Below are 16,501 nucleotides of genomic sequence, written 5' to 3'. Positions count from 1 at the left end.
AAATACTAACGATTTTTTCCTTTCATCTACTGCAACAATGTCTCATGTCTTATCAAGCTTTGGTACTGGAGTCATAGCTAACTGATACGCTTGGACGTAAAAGCTCAGAGCCGATTAACCCGGTCAACGGTTCAATCAATAGAACATTTAGTAGAATCATGCATGTTGTGTCAGTCATTATTACAGCAGTTTTATGAGTTTAGTCCTGAAGCAGGACGAAATTTTCTTATGACTTAGATTCTACATATATTTTACATATGGAAAGCTCAGATGCAAAATCATTGTGATTTATTTTCATGTTTTAAAACTGACATCGCGTGTTAGCTCTAGTTATTTGCTACAGGTATCCGCAAGTTAGTTTAGCACTTACATCGAAGTTAAGGGCTACTTGAGTTGTTTGGAATACTGTTTTGTGTCTTTAGTTGTTTGGCCAAAGCAACTAAGAATATGAAGCAAGAGTATAACGTTAGTTAATTGTCTCAAACGAGTATGAGGGATTTTCATCCTTCAAATGGATTTGTCTGGTGTTCGAGGGATGGAAAACCCTGCCAGCTCCGTATGAGACCAAAATCTACTTGATTATCCCCAGTTTTTATGCTAGGAAAAAAAAAGAGAATTTCCAAGAGAAACTCCATCCATGCGAGCTTCTCACTTTCACTTGAAATGCTTATTGCCCAGAATTGTAAAAGACCTACCTTCGAAAAATCTAGGATGTAAGACGGTATACTAAGAAAACAAAAGCATCTACTACGCCGTTTATTAATAAAAAAAAATAATACAGATTCTAATATCAAATTTTATTCAAGTCCATCCGGCTAGTTGAAATTATTAATGGCATTTCGAATGGTGTTGTTAAATTTTACCAATAAATATGATCGTATTTATTGAACCTTATGATGAACATCATTTTGGATATATGCTAAATGGTGGATTTTATTAAATTCCATCTATCTAGAGGATTATTTCAACATTGTTTGTTCTCCTGTAATTTCTTTTATCTTTTTATATCAACCTCACACACAAGAGGCTGTAGAACTTATAACAAATCAGTGCCGTATGTGTGTGTGTGTGTGTGTGTGTGTGTGTGTGTGTGTGTGTGTGTGTGTGTGTGTGTGTGTGTGTGTGTGTGTGTGTGTGTGTGTGTGTGTGTGTGTGTCAAATCAATAACATCTCCAATGCTTCTGATTTGAGGAGTTTTTTGGAAACTTTGGAAATTCATAAGCAGCCGTCTCCACCTTTAGTCATCAACAAAAGTTCACTTCAGTTCAGGGATGCCGATGATTTTACACAGGGTGGCGAGCGTAAGCAGGTGTGACGAGAAATCAGTAGGCAGTTGTCTCTACCCCTTAGTCATCAACGGTAGTTCGGTTCATGATAGCTACTTAACAATTCGTAAGGATGACGAGATTAACGCAAATAAATGCCTCCATCTGATGTTCTTAACCATAGCTGGTATTAGTCACTGAAATATAGTATGCCCACAGATGCGAGACCCTTCGACACGTCTGTGCATGTCAAAAGAAGGAGAATCCACTCCGATTACAGGGTAATAAATCCGTATTGAAGTATTAGTTGTTTATTATTACACGTCGGAAAATTACTTGTCTTTTATGATCATTGTAGTTTTTAAAGTGGTAACTATTTTGCTTGTATAACAGTTGGAAAATTTTACGTATAAAGCACGTGTTGGTGACCAATTCGTACATCGCCTTATTTCTTTCTCCCCTTCAACATGAATTGACTATTCTTGGCAGCCTGCCAACGACGGCTCTCGCTTCTGTGGTCGGACTGTAGTTCTACATTCCATTTTTGAATTGCGGGTTAATCCAAATTTCTTTAATAAGATAATAAAATTCTTTAAAATAAGAAAAATGTTTTCTTATTTTAAAACATGAAAATAAATCGCAATGATTTGTTTTCTTATTTTAATAAAATCCGTTTACTCACGGTTCAGGAATAACTTGCTTACGGAAGGACAAAATTAATTTAATATGTACTTTCTTCATTTCGAAAAACGCAATTAAACCTCCCCAAAATTAAAAAGGAAATTTTTTATTTGTAGTAGGATTAATAAAATTAGTAAAACCATTTACAAGAAAAACGACGCCAAATAGACAAAAAAAAAATATTATCCACAGTGGCTAGATAAACTATCTATGTATGGTGACGTTTTGATGAAACTAGCACAAACTAAAATACATATATTCATGAATTCCAATCCACGTTAACAAGCAAAATAGAATCACATCACGGCATTTATCAGTTAAAAATTTCGCAGGATGGAGAAATAACAGGTTCTTCAACTTTAGAATTTCGGAATTCTATTACTGTGAATGATAGGATTTAGGATCTGAATGAATACGTGTAGTTAACAAGCATTCGATGACCTAGTACTTTTGTTCGCAAAACTCTTCACTGCTGACATCACAGTGAAATATATACCGTTGATCGTCAGAATTGATCTGCAAGTATAATCGTATTTGCGAGAAGCACTGCTCGTTGGGAACGTAATCTGGATTTCATCTAGTAAGAGGTTATATATATATATATATATATATATATAACCTCTTCTATGTATGGTGACGTTTTGATGAAACGAGCACAAACTAAAATACATATATTCATGAATTCCAATCCACGTTAACAAGCAACATAGAATCACATCACGGCATTTATCAGTAAAAAATTTCGCAGGATGGAGAAATAACAGGTGCACACACACACACACACACACACACACACACACACACACACACACACACACACACACACACACACACATATATATATATATATATATATATATATATATATGGTGACGTTTTGATGAAACGAGCACAAACTAAAATACATATATTCATGAATTCCAATCCACGTTAACAAGCAACATAGAATCACATCACGGCATTTATCAGTAAAAAATATCAGTAAAAAAAAAAAAAATATATATATATATATATATATATATATATATATATATATATATAGCACACATTGAGAATAAACCGATTAAAAAGAACGTCTAAGTTGCGGACACCATTATAAACACAAATGCTGAAATGTGTTTTAAAATAACACTTTCCTGAATGTCAAAGCGCAACAAAAAAAAAGAAGAAAGTTTTGAAAATGAGGGATTATCCTTCGTTTTAAACTTAGATCACGTTACTCAGCCGAAAATTATATGAAGATAGATATTCGGATCGGATGAAAGAAGACAATACAAATTAGTTACTATAAAGTGAGATGACACGTAAACTCGGTCTTTAGAAAAGCGCATTTAAAAGGACGTGCACACAGAAAAAAAAAAGTTATTGTGTCATTTAAAATGTAATACGAAACTGAAACAAACAAAAAATTGGAATGTAGTATTGAATGCGTGTTCAGGGCGGGAAAGAAAACATACATTTTAAAAGTACTGCAAAACTAATACGACTAATCTGTTTTTAAAGTACACTGTAATTGTTTGGTTTGCAGCTATGTTAGCAATTTGCTACACTGCGATTATCCAACTAATCTATGATGCAATCAGAACGACACTTTCCCTTTGAATGGAGATCAGCTCGAAACCCTGCTAAAACACAAGACATCTTTATAAAGGCTTTTGAACTTAAAAGGGCTTAATCGGTCTCATAAGCAGATGACAAGGTTCCCAATTCTGTAAAATACACAGACAACTGGAAAATAGAAAATACACACAACCGGCATAATATATGTGCTCGTTACCTTGCTCCCCTATAGTGACACTTTTATTTTATTCGTGTGGGATTCCCCCGTTCCTCGACCACCCCTTAGGACTGGTTGAGCCCTCCTAATGAAGGATTAAGTACTATATATCCTATGACGGCTCGGTGGTTTAGGGGTATGATTCTCGCTTAGGATGCGAGAGGTCCCGGGTTCAAATCCCGGACGAGCCCGATGTATTTTCAATTTTTGAAGGCCTGGTTAGCGAGTGGTCAGCGTATCCGCTCTCCAGCCAAAAGGCTGCGGGTTCGAATCCCGCCATGGGCATGGATGTTTGTGATTGTCTGGAAAATACTAGTGGTGATGACGGGCGGTAGATGGCGTTGGTGTAGGTGATAGTAGTTGCGGTTCGTTGTAGTTGGTGGATTGAGTGGTGGAGACAGAGAGTTGCAGAGTAGGTGGCCTCCCTCGATCAGTCTTTGTACTCCCTGGAGGTGTTACGTAAAAATAGTAATGAATGGTAATAGTAATGTCTGGCAAACCAGTCATGGGGCTGGTTTGCTTGCTTGCGGGATGAAAAATCCCAGATAAACTGGGGAAAAATCCTGCTGTCCACGCCCAAGACCAGCTAACTTGGCTATGTCTGAGAAAAATCCTTACGCTCCTCACGTCGTCGAAGAGAATCGAACCTAGGACACTCCTTTCTCAGGCATATGGTTGCGAAGGGCATAGCCACTAGGCTAACCGCACGGTGTTTTTATGATAAACAGTAAAAATGGAATAAAATAGGAAACATAAGTTTCCTATTTTATTCCATTCCAACTAATTCTATATGTGTGCGATTTATGCATTTTTATAAAATACAGTCTTAGGATATCTAGATATTAAGTTCAGAAAACATTATTATTTTCGTATTTTTTTTTTTTTACTGAAATCAGTTATGATCATGAACATGAAAATTCTTTGTATCGGTTTTCTGATCGTTTGTTGAGTTATTTCTCTTCGAACTAATATAGTATCCCTGATGTTTATATTGTTTCAGCAAAATTAAATGTTAAATGCCCTAAGATTGCCTTATAATCCATTCAAGATCGTTGAGAAGAGGGAGAGGACTGAGGCAACTTTATAAAGGTTTTTCAGTTAAATGAAAGTTCGCCAATCTCATATGAAGATGGCAGAGATCCTCTTTCCTTTCTCAAGATACACATACCGGCCACTGAATTAGATACTTTTATTTAATACCGTGTTGGACCTCCTTTAGCGACTGCCAATGCCGATCCTCTTCAATTCCCTGCACATAATTAGTGAAATATGGATCGGGAACAGCTTTCATTGTATACTTTGGTGAATTGCTGCACACAGGAAGTTCTATTTGTCCATCCAAGCCTTCTGAGACGATGACGATCTCGTTCCTGACAGACTGTCTCAGGACCACAGTTACGCCTCTTAGACAAGCAATGCGGGTTATTTTACCATTGATTAAACACCCGGGATATCTCGCCTTTTGAGAAACCAGTCAGCTCTGCTGTTTACAAAATTGTGGCGAGATGCTTAAGGATCTTCCTCAGCCATAGTCAAGTTAGCCGGTCTTGCGCGTGGACAACAGGGTTTTCTCCCCACTTTATCTGGGGTTTTTCATTCCGCAAGCAGGCAAACCGGTCCCGTAAACACACACACATGGATACAGTCAGGAATACTTAAGAAATGGGGGAATTGAGGTGGCGCTCTACCTCCCGTAAAAGGGACTCACGGCCCTTGAATCACTATACGAAATGAAATGAAAACATAAAAAAAGATAAGTGAGTATTTGTTCCCGAACAAAAAAAGTTTTCGGGATTTTGATAATATGAATCTTGATAATAGCTTCATCTCTGTAAATCATACAATAGAAACGTTTGAGAAACTTTGCTCTAAACAACATTACAATTGGGGTTGTGATGTTTACTTTTTTGGCTGCCTTGCAGTAATCTATCAAAGCCTAAAGGAAACACAACACTTCTCATAAGCACACTTACGCCTCGCAATTATTACCAACAGATGTGATTGAATACCTCATTTCTAGATATAACATTCGGTTATTTTCGTTCTTGCGTAGACGATACAATATTTTTTACAAGAGTAAATAATTAAATACTATTTTTTATAAACTAAGATGTAATGAAAATTTAGGGCCATCTTTCAAAGCAGTCCTCTTGCATTTCTGAGCGCTTCTTTAAATTCAGTTTGCAAGCTTCTAAATACTGTTAGAAAAGAATGTTTTCAGTTACTCCCGCAGTCAACTATGCACTGTTTCTTTGACCTCGGTACCAGGCAAAAACATTTTTCTTAGGGAATTAAAAATGGTGTAATCACCTGAGGAGAGGTCAAGATGACTTCAGTTGAAGTGCAGGGAATTTCCATGAAAAAGAAACCTCTTGACAAAATTCCATGTGTTTACTGCTTATAGAAAGTCTCAATTCCTCTTATTAACCTTTTCATTCATTTTTACACTTTTCTTTGATTTATACACATTTCGCCATACCGCGCTGACACTTTTTTCCCTAACTCTCTCTCTCTCTCTCTCTCTCTCTCTCTCTCTTGTTAAAAAGGAAGCATTTGGTTTCCTTTCTGAAATGCAATTGGAAAACAAAATTGTGCTGTTTGCTCCTCGATTATACGAGATATCTGTGAAGATACGGTTAGATCGTTTATCTACCGCAGTGTTTCCCAAACTTTCAGACCTGCGTATCCCCTTTAAAATTTTAGTAACACCGGCGTACCACCGCTCAGGTAACGGCTGTTTGGAAGTTAATATTTCATACATACAAGAATAATTTATTTTTTAACATTTGCGTTATAGTAAATTACAAGTAGGTGAACCAATTTATATTTATTAAACGCATGTCAAGTAATATGAATTCAATATACATACAGTAGATTCAGCAGAGAGAGATTTCACGAAATTTAGCGGAGAGTTCTTATAGCATGATTCTATTTTTTGTCATTATTTAAAATTTTTCTTCCAGCCGAAAAAACAACCATAATTTTTACATTACCTGATCCTCATATCATATTAATTTTAATATTGGAGGATATAATAATAATAATAATAATAATAATAATAATAATAATAATAATAATAATAATAATAATAATAATAATAATAAGCTAACGCCTTTCATTCCCTTATAGGAAGTAGGTGAGGCCTTTAAACCGTATCTAGCTTTTGAAGACTGCGTGGGCAGTTCAATCTCTACCAGTAGCCAATCAGAGATAGCTAGCTCATGTCTATCACTAATTATAGCTGGCCATCGATGAAAAGGTCGAAAAACAAGTGCTGCCATCTCTTAGTACTAACCCTAGCAGGATATGTTACTGTCTGAAATAATACGGAACGAAAAACCCGAGTTTCCGGGAGAAAAAACCCACTTGCCCGTGCCAGAGATCGACTAACTTGGGAACCGGAAGAAAAAAGGCTTAGAAAAAGTTCCTCCGTTGGTGACTAGACTTGAACACTGGAAGTCAATCTTTGGGCTACCTAGCGAAGAGGATGCAAGTGTCACTTCCACTGAGAAAGACAGGCTTTTCTATTTCTGGTTATATGAACGCTAATTGTTTGTTCTAAATTACGGTCACTCATCTTCACAATAATAAATAATTATGTGGTATACAGCAAATAATTTCACAATAATTTCTAGCAGAAGGCTAATCCAATTAACATAACTATTTCTGAAACAAGTCAAAATATGTCAAACATATCTTGGCATAAACTCACTACATGTAGTGATTTAATGTTTCATTACTTTTCTTCTGACACTCGCTGAATGTGGTTAAATTTCTTCTCTTAAGTTATCATCTGAAATAGCTATTACATTCAGCAAGATTAACTACTTACGGTGTGAAATCATTTATTATTCTACATATGGTGTAAATTATTTTAAAACAAAGACACGATACCTACATGCACGAAGCCTGTAACAGGGATAAAACTGTAAATAAATATTATCTTAGCAGAATTTAAATTATATAACCTGGGTACTTTGAAAACAAAAACCGAACTTTTGATAGCAAATAAAACAGGCCAATTATAATTATTCAAATAATTTATTTCACTCAATATACTCTCCCTCAGCTTCGATGCAGCGTTTGGCACGGTCAATTAATTCGTTAAATGAGTTTTTTATATCGGTTTTTGGGATACTGTTGAGGGTCGTGGTTACAGCAGCTTGAACGTTTCAATTGTGTCGTATTGCTTTCCTTTCATAGGCAAATGAAGGGGGGGGGGGAAGAGAAAGAAGTCACAGGGTGCTAAATCAGGTGAATACGGCAAGTGATCCAACACACAAACTTGGTTTTTACTCAAAAACTGTCTCACAATGTTTGAACGATAAGATGGTGCATTATTGTGCAAAAGTGACCAGCTGCCTGCATCACGATATTCATGCCGTACGCGACGCATTCTCGCTATCAATCCCTTCAAATCTTCGAGATAAAACTGGCCATTGACCGATTGGCCAGGCGGAACGAATTCTTTGTGGATAATGAATACCCTTGGAATCGTAGAAACAAATCAGCATTGTCTTTACTTTTGACTTCTCCAAGCAATTTTTTTTTTTTCGGATGCCCCTCTTTTTGTGGTCTCCACTCAGTACTCTGGCGCTTTGTTTCGGGCTCATACTCAAAACACCAGTAACGATCGTTTCAACGAAGTTTGAATCCTTACCAGCGGTTTTAATGAGGTTCTTGTAGAACTAAATTCGACACATTCTTTGGTCGTCGGTCAACTTGTGGGGAACAAATCGCGAATTCGATTTACGAAGGCCCAAACTCTCGGTCAAAATGTTGTGCACAGTTGATTTTGGAATCACCAATTCATCTTCAAGCAATCTCACGGACGATTTCGGGTTTTCTTTGATGAAATCAGGCATTTTTTGGATGTTAACTTCGCTCGGTCCAGTTTTTGGACGGCCAGGCTTTTCGTCGTCTTTGAGCGTCTTACGACCACTTTGAAATTGCTTAAATCACTCATAAATTTGAGTACGGAATAAGCATTCATCAACGTATGCTTTTTGAAGCATTTGATTCGTTTCGGTAAAACTTTTACCAACACAAAAGTATCGCAGCTCTCTGTTTGAAACTCATTTTCCAACCGTTCGTCAAAATATACTGTCCCTCTTGGCACTATAACTCGGCTTCTAATGAAACAAATATCATAAACAGTTGACACAACACTAATGAAGGTTGTCCCTTTCGACAACAAAAAGATACAACAGGCGGCACCACTAGTTTCTTCTATTTTCGAAATTCGGTTTCTTTTTGGACAGAGGGTGTATAATTTATTTACAACCTACGTTTATTAGGAAGGAAATTGAATTAATTTACATACTTGCTACATGTAAACTAACCCTGGTACACTTATTCCTGGAAATCTAATAGCTACATCCTGAAACCACGAAACAAAGTGGAAAGCATTTCAAGGCTAACCATCACACAGTGTTGCAAACAAGAGAACTGAGCAAACAGAATAAAGCAGCAAATTATCCTCACCAACGGAATCACACAAATCTCATTAAGCGTAGGATTAAATGTCTGTGTGTCTAATGACAGGTCTCAAATTAGAAGCCAACATTTCACTAGTAATTACGTTAACAACAAGTCATATTATTTTATTACAGACCTTTAATATGGGGAGTCGAGAAAGTCATAACACTAAAACAAATACCCTTAGGCCATAAACCTCGTCCTTCCTCCTGACAATGTCATCAACCTTTCTCTTTTTTTTTTCTCCAACTCTGAAGGCTTGTTGTTTTTTCCCTTCTCCGATTCGGTCTCCGATTCTCTTCCTGTTTGCTTTCAGCTCATCACTGTGTGTGTGTGTGTGTGTGTAGGCTAGCATGGCCAATGTTGCACAGGCACTCGACAGTGACACCATCATTTAAACTCCCTGGTGTTGTATCAGTAAAAGTAGTAGTTAGGAATGTTAATCGCAACAAACCAAGCTTCAAAACGTGTTGTGGTACAGAAAGAGTGAAAAGAGGTTATTTTAATACCTATCCTCTTTTATTTATACAACACGGAACCATCCCACAGGGATGTGCAAATCTAATAATGGTTTAAATGAAAACGAAAATGGCATGTATCCAGAAAGCAACATAAATGAACTGATTATATAGATAATTGAACAGAGAAAGAAAGAGAGAAAGATAGATAGATACAGAGAGAGAGAGAGAGAGAGAGATATACCAAATAGCAGTAGAACTCATAGTACTCAAGTAAGGCTTTCTTCGGAATACTTTTAAATGACACAAAACAAATATAATTTATAGAGAAATTTTAGTTTGTCTTCTAAACGTATTGTTAGTTTTCATTAAGAGGATAAGACAAACGTCATGAAGATAATTCTTGAAAGCAAACTTATATATTTAAAAGTTATCAGAAAAAAAGGACTCCTTTCTCAACAATAACTTCAAGCGAACATTTTTTTGTCTGATTGAATTACAATTACTTCACTTGTTCAGAACTTAGGCAGCACATGTGCTAAAGGTGATATAAACTATTTAAAATGATAAGTTACAATATATCGCATTGCACACCTAGTGATCACCACTAGATGTTTGCAGACATTACTTCATCTTTTTTTTTTCTTTTTTTTCTTTTTTTAATTTTTAATGCATACAAACATTCTCGCATAATCTCGTGAATTATCTACTCCGGAAAAAATTCTGAAGATTATTGTTTAATAGCCCATGACACCATGAACATTGCTTTAGAGAAGAAAATATATTAAAATTGATAAATAATGTAAACAATGAGAAATGATCATATTTATGCTCCTAATATTCAGCAGTTTTCTTTCTACATCTTTTCGAAATCTATATCGAAATTCCCTCAGAACTTTCTAATGGATCAAGAATCAACGGTAAGAAACCTGCTATGTGTGGCCTGAACATGCTTATTTCTTTATATTATTATTATTATTATTATTACTGAGAGATCTCAAGGGTCAGCCACTCGTCGAGGGAGGCCGCATACTACACAGACCAGCTGTCATACTTGTTCTTGAATTCATTCACACTGCTTGCACACAGGACATCCAATGACAATCCATTCCAATCATGCACCATCTTATGAGAGAAAAATCTATATCTCATCCCTTCTTAACAGCATTCATTCTCAGCTTCCAAGGATGCCCTCTTGTCCTTTCCCCATCCTCCATAAATTGAAAATTCCATCAACTGAAATCCTGTATGACCCTTTCAGAAGTTTGTTAAGTCTCAATCATATCATCCCTCTTTATCCTGTTTGTTAGTGTCTGCAGTCTACAAATTCTCAATCTGTCTTCATAATCAGTATTCCACAATCCTGACATCATTTTTAACACTTTCGTTTGCACTCTCTTCAGTATATCAGAATCACAACGGAAACCAGGAGACCAGACCTGCGCACAACAGTCCAAGTGAGGTATTATTAAGGCCTTGTAAAGAGGTAAAATGACATCCTTATTTTTAAATGTGAACGTTCGTTTCAGTATTGCAATTATCTTTTGAGTTATATTTGCAATCTTTGCTATATGGCCCATGAACTTCAACTTCCTATCTACTAACACTCCAAGATCCCTAGCCTCATCAGTTTCTTCAAGCATAATTCTACAAATATAATACAACACTGGAGATCTAATCACGCCGAAGTACTCGTAAATGACTTTACATTTACTGACATTGAACTGAGATTCATTTTCCTATGCCCACAATTCCAGCCTATTCAAATCATTGTGCAAGCACTACACATCAGCCACATTCCTTGACTACCCTACCTATCTTTGCATCATCAGCAAATAGCTGTATGTCGCCTTTCAAATCTTGTCAGTTCATGTAGATCGAATAACAGTGGACCAAGGACTGATCCTTGTGGTATCACTGCTTATCTTAAATTGAAGACACATATCCCCAGTATACCACTTTTTGGCATCTGTCAGTGAGCCATCCTCTTATTCACGTTAATATTTTGTAATCTAAATCCATATTCTCTAATTAATGCAGCAGTCTTCCTTGCTGTATTCTGTCAAAAGCTTTAGCAAAATTCAAAAATATCATGGTGTATTCATTTCCCTTTTCTAGTTCAATGGTAACATTATTATAGAATGTGAGCAAATTGCTAAAACATGACCTTCCCTTAGTAAACCCATGCTGTTCATTGCATAGTACTGATGTTCTGTCAACCCATTTCTGAATGTGAGCCCTGAACAACTTTCCCAAAATCTTCACCACCACTCCTGAGATACTGATTGGTAGATAGTTGGATATATCGGTCTTTGCACTACCCTTCTGTAATGAGGTTACCATACATTCTTTCCACGCCTGCGTTACCTCCCCTGTTCTGAGACCCAAATTATATAGCCTGGTTAAAGGAATAGCCAGTTCAGCTGAACACTCTTTTAGCACCTGTGCTGATGTCCCATCAGTCCCTATTACTGAATTCGTATTCAGTATGTGCAACAATTCGAATACATCCTCCTCGTACACCTGAGGTTCTTCAACCAGTGAAGAGGTAGCAGTGAGCTCAATGTTGCATACACCAGTTTGATAGCTTTTATCAAACTGGACACTCAGTTGAACAACCTCTTCTGCATCTGAGACCCTCACGCCATCTGCAAGAGTTACTCTTTCTTATCCATTATTTATTTTACTTGCAGCATATCGATAGAATTCTTGTGGATTGTCTTTAACTTGCAGAGCCAATTTCATTTCTTACTCAGACTTAGCTTTCCGTACAACAGTTTGACTCTTCTGGCCTGCTGCTTATAATTTTCATAACGGACGTCATCCTTATGCACAAGGTATTCCTTCCACATAATCTTTTTCTTACAAATCTCTTGCTTAATAAGATTACACATCCATTTAATTCCTATCTTATTTATTCTTCGAACTCGCGGGACATATTCTGATATTGCTTCATTTAAATATTTTTAAATGCTTCCCATACACTGTCAATATTCTTCCCATCCAGCAACCAATATCATTGCGCTGAACTAAGTATACTCCTCAGTTGGTCGCAATTTCCTGCTTTTTAGTTCAGAGTGTAACTTTTTCTGAATGGAACAATCATAAACTTAGTCACTTCCCAAGCGAGTACCGCAAAATCACGGTCAGCAACAGGAGACAGAATAGTTGCGTCTTAAACAGAAACACCCTCTGACACTGTAATAAAATCTAACACTCTTTGATCTCGAGTTCCTTCTATAACAATTGCTTGAGGATATTGTATCGCAACAGCTCAATAAATTCAGTTTCATTCTTCTCATGTTATTTTACTGCTACCCAATCAATGTTTTGATAATTAAAGTCTCCATGATGATTACTCTTCCCCACCCCCATCGTCTGTTTAGTGATGCATTTCTTCATCGCCAGTAACTGATTCACCAGGTCTGTCACAACACCCCACGATGTATTTGATCTTATTAGATTCCACCTCACACCAGATGGCTTCAAACGCACTGCTAAATGAAAAACTGTTACCCGCATCATAGGTGTCAGCATATTTATATATAAAGCCTTTTGGTGGGAAAGATCTGGGTTCGATTCCCGTGCATGACGTGAGGAACCTTTATCTGGTTTCTTTCGACGAAAGGTGAGTTAGCCGGTCTCATACGGAAGTGGGGGGGATTCACCCGGAAACTCAGGTTTTTCGTCCCCCAGAACAGGTAATCCGGCACGTGAACAAAAGCATCTACAGACATATGACACACCGGGAGGCATAGGGGGTAACCACCTTATCCTCGACACAACAAGGTAATAAAAGAGAAGGGAAGGAATTATAATATATATATATATATATATATATATATATATATATATACAGAAAGAAAAGTTTAATGTTAAGATACGACTAGTTTCGTTGAAAATTCAACTTCTTCAGGTATCACAGGCAAAGAATTAAATAAAAAATAACAGAGACATGATAAAATACATTAACAGATCTAGTATAAAACACACAAGTACATTTAAAAACAGGAATGCGTGCTTGAAACATCTTCCTACTCGGTATCCAGGAGTCTATAAGATTTTGTGTGATTGTGGCAAACCATACTACGGCCAGACAGCAAAATCTATCCTTTTACGCATGGAAGAACACCAAAGAGACATTTCCTACAACAGAACCAGGGCCAGCGCTCTCTCTCTCTCTAGTCACGTTCTCTTCTCTATCAACTCGGATGAAGGACGCCAACACCTCGTAGACTGGCCACAAACTTCTAATATCCATGTGTGCTATGATGAACTTGAAAGAAGAATAGTTGAATCTAGAGAAATATCGCTTGATTCATCTCATATTAATAACAGCTTTAGCTACAATATTTCTGATGCACACATTGCCACTGTCCAATACTGGCGCACTCGTGTCAGCTCACGCACGTAATCAACTTCATTTGGAACTCAAGCACGCATTCCTGTTTTTAAATGTACTTGTGTGTTTTATACTAGATCTGTTAATGTATTTTATCATGTCTCTGTTATTTTTTATTTAATTCTTTGCCTGTGATACCTGAAGAAGTTGAATTTTCAACGAAACTAGTGGTATCTTAACATTAAACTTTTCTTTCTCGGTATAGAGTTCATTTAAATTCTTTTTTTACTTATATATATATATATATATATATATATATATATATATATATATATATATATATATATATATATATATATATATATATATATATATATATATATATATATATATATATATATATATATAAATTATTTTAAATGACTGATACCGAGAGATAAAGATACTAGATACTAGAGCGCGCTCCCTCTAGTCACGTTCTTTTCTCCGTTATCTCAGATGAAGGCCGCCAACACATTGTGGACTGGACACAAACTTCTAATAATATCCATGTGTGCCATGATGAACCTGAAAGAAAGATTTGTCAAGACCATAGAAATTGCCTTAGATACTTCCCATATCAATAACTCGCTAAGTTTCAATCTATCTCACGCACATATTGCCTCTGTTCAATACTCGCGTACTCGTGACAGCACGTAGTCAACTTTTATTTGGAACTCAAGCTCGCATTACTATTTTCAAAATGTACTACTGTTTTTTTCGATTAGTACTGTTAATGCAATTTTTAAGTCTCTGTTATTTTTTGTATATGTCTTTGATTGTAATACCTGAAGAAGTTGATCCATTCAACGAAACTAGTAGTATCTTTTTAAATAAACCATGTCATCTCTTTATCTCTCGGTATCAGTCATTTAAAATAATTTATATTTTTCTACCGAGTAAAAACGAATAAAAAAAATCAGCTAACGCCTATTTGTTCCCGCATAAGGAGTAGGCGGGGCCGTTTACCCTATCTAACGTTTGGAGACTGAGTGGCCATTTCAATCTCCACTGGTAGACAATCAGAGAGATAGCTTCCCCAAGGCTATCACTGATTCATCGGTACGCAGTGAAGAAGGCGGCAAGATAGTGCTACCATCTCGTGGTCCCTAACCCTAACACAATATTTTTAATGTCTGAAAACAGTGTGGGTTCGACGGTCGATTTTCTTGAGTTTACGGGACGAAAAACCCGAGTTTCCGGGAGAAAAAACCCGCTAGCCCGACTAACTCGGGAACCGGTCGAAAAAAGGCTTAGAAAAATTTCCTCTAATCGGCGACTAGATTTGAACCACCAAATCCTTTCTTCGTGCAGTCAAGCGCCATAGAGTGCATACATATATATATATATATATATATATATATATATATATATATATATATATATATATATATATATATATATATATATATATATATATATATATATATATATATATATATATATATATATGTACCATCTTTAGACTTGAACTATGTTTCAGGCACAAACTTAATTGTTTGCATACTTGGGATTAGGAGTTAAATAACCAAGCTTATAAAATTACTTGGTAACCCTAATATACAGTATCCCCAAGTTAAAAAATTAATTACACACACACACATATATATATAATATTTTTTCTTTTCTTCAGGTGTAAATATACAAACTAGTAGAGACATATTAAAGATTCATTCATCAGTTGCATCAGTCTTGGGACTGGTAGCTCAGCAGCAATTTCCTCCATTCCGCTCTGTCATTGGCTTTCTTCTTAATCTCCTGGTAACTCCTCAAACCCGTGCTGTCTTTGACTTGGTCAAGAAGCTTTTCCTTGGTCTGCCTGTTCTTCTTTTCCCTTCTATTTTGCCTTCAGTTATTCTTTTCACAAGTCCATCATGTCGAAGTATATGTCCAAATCTTCTAATTTTGATCGATTTAATTAGATTTCTTGTTTCGTTTATCTCTCTCAGGACTTTTTGGTTTGATTTTTTTTTCTGTCCATTTTATTTTGTTCATGCGGCGCTAGCACCACATTTCAAATGCCTCCAATCTTCTTACATCTTCTCCGCCTAGAATCCAGGTTTCACATCCATACAGTGCAATGCTCCATATCAATGTCTTTACTAATTTTCTTTTCAATTGTAGATTGAGTTTTCAATGTTAAAATGCTTTTCGTCTTAGAGAATTGGGCTTTTGCGTTGTTTATGCTTGATCTTATGTCTTCTCTTGTTCTGCCATCTTCTGTTATTAGGCTTCCTAAATATTTAAAGCTTTTCACTTGTTTTATTTGTTTCCCGCTGATGTTTATATGCTCTATATTAATAGGGATTTTGCCTGTAACAATGATTTTAGTCTTATTTGTGTTGAGTTTCATTTTATATTTTTCAAGGTTATTATTTAGTAATTCTAGCATTGTTTTTAACGTTCTTCTGTTTTCTGCTACAAGGGCTATGTCATCAGCAAATCTTATACACATGACTGG

At 36.2% G+C, this 16,501-nt stretch overlaps 1 non-coding gene across 1 annotated transcript; it reads left to right on the top strand.

The window, feature by feature from the left end:
• Positions 1-3,842: 3,842 nt before the first annotated feature.
• TRNAP-AGG (transfer RNA proline (anticodon AGG)) lies at positions 3,843-3,914 on the top strand. The gene has a single exon. It is a non-coding gene; the product is annotated as a tRNA-Pro (tRNA).
• Positions 3,915-16,501: the final 12,587 nt, after the last annotated feature.

The sequence above is a fragment of the Typopeltis vanoorti genome, chromosome 16 (genome assembly GCF_054136105.1).
Source record: "Typopeltis vanoorti isolate ZY-2024b chromosome 16, IOZ_Tvanoo_1.0, whole genome shotgun sequence".
NCBI lineage: Eukaryota > Metazoa > Arthropoda > Arachnida > Uropygi > Thelyphonidae > Typopeltis > Typopeltis vanoorti.
Note: the sequence above shows the minus strand (reverse complement) of the source record. Positions and strands in the feature narration are given on the sequence as shown.